Source organism: Plectropomus leopardus, unplaced genomic scaffold (assembly GCF_008729295.1).
Source record: "Plectropomus leopardus isolate mb unplaced genomic scaffold, YSFRI_Pleo_2.0 unplaced_scaffold57020, whole genome shotgun sequence".
In the NCBI taxonomy this organism is placed as follows: domain Eukaryota; kingdom Metazoa; phylum Chordata; class Actinopteri; order Perciformes; family Serranidae; genus Plectropomus; species Plectropomus leopardus.
The window spans coordinates 1-386 of NW_024662655.1; the positions used below are offsets into that span (position 1 = coordinate 1).

Genomic DNA, 386 nt, shown 5'->3' on the forward strand with positions numbered 1-386 from the left:
AGATGTCCATCATCCCTCAGGTAGACATCGGCCGACCTCTAACAATTGCACTAACTGAATGAAATCCAAAACTGATGTCAACTGTATTGGTCAGTTGATGAAATGACTCACAGTTTTTGGGTTTTTTTTGTTTGTCCAGGACCCGGTGCTGTTTACAGGCTCCATGAGGAAGAACTTGGACCCCTTCAACCAGCACTCTGATGAAGACCTGTGGAGAGCTCTGGAGGAGGTTAGTGCACGGATTCGTTTTGAGATCGTTCAAAAGTCTGGAACAACATTGAAAGTTAAATCGTCTTGATTTTGTACTCTCTATTGTCTTTAAAAACGGCCGCTCCCTCGCTGCAGGTGCAGCTCAAGTCTGCGGTGGAGGAGCTGCCCGGGAGGTT

The 386-nt window shown here is 46.9% G+C and overlaps 1 long non-coding RNA gene across 1 annotated transcript; it reads left to right on the forward strand.

Annotated features, from left to right (window-relative positions):
- LOC121939710 lies at positions 1-386 on the forward strand. Its single transcript, XR_006105515.1, has 3 exons — positions 1-20; positions 140-229; positions 346-386. It is a non-coding gene; the product is annotated as an uncharacterized LOC121939710 (long non-coding RNA).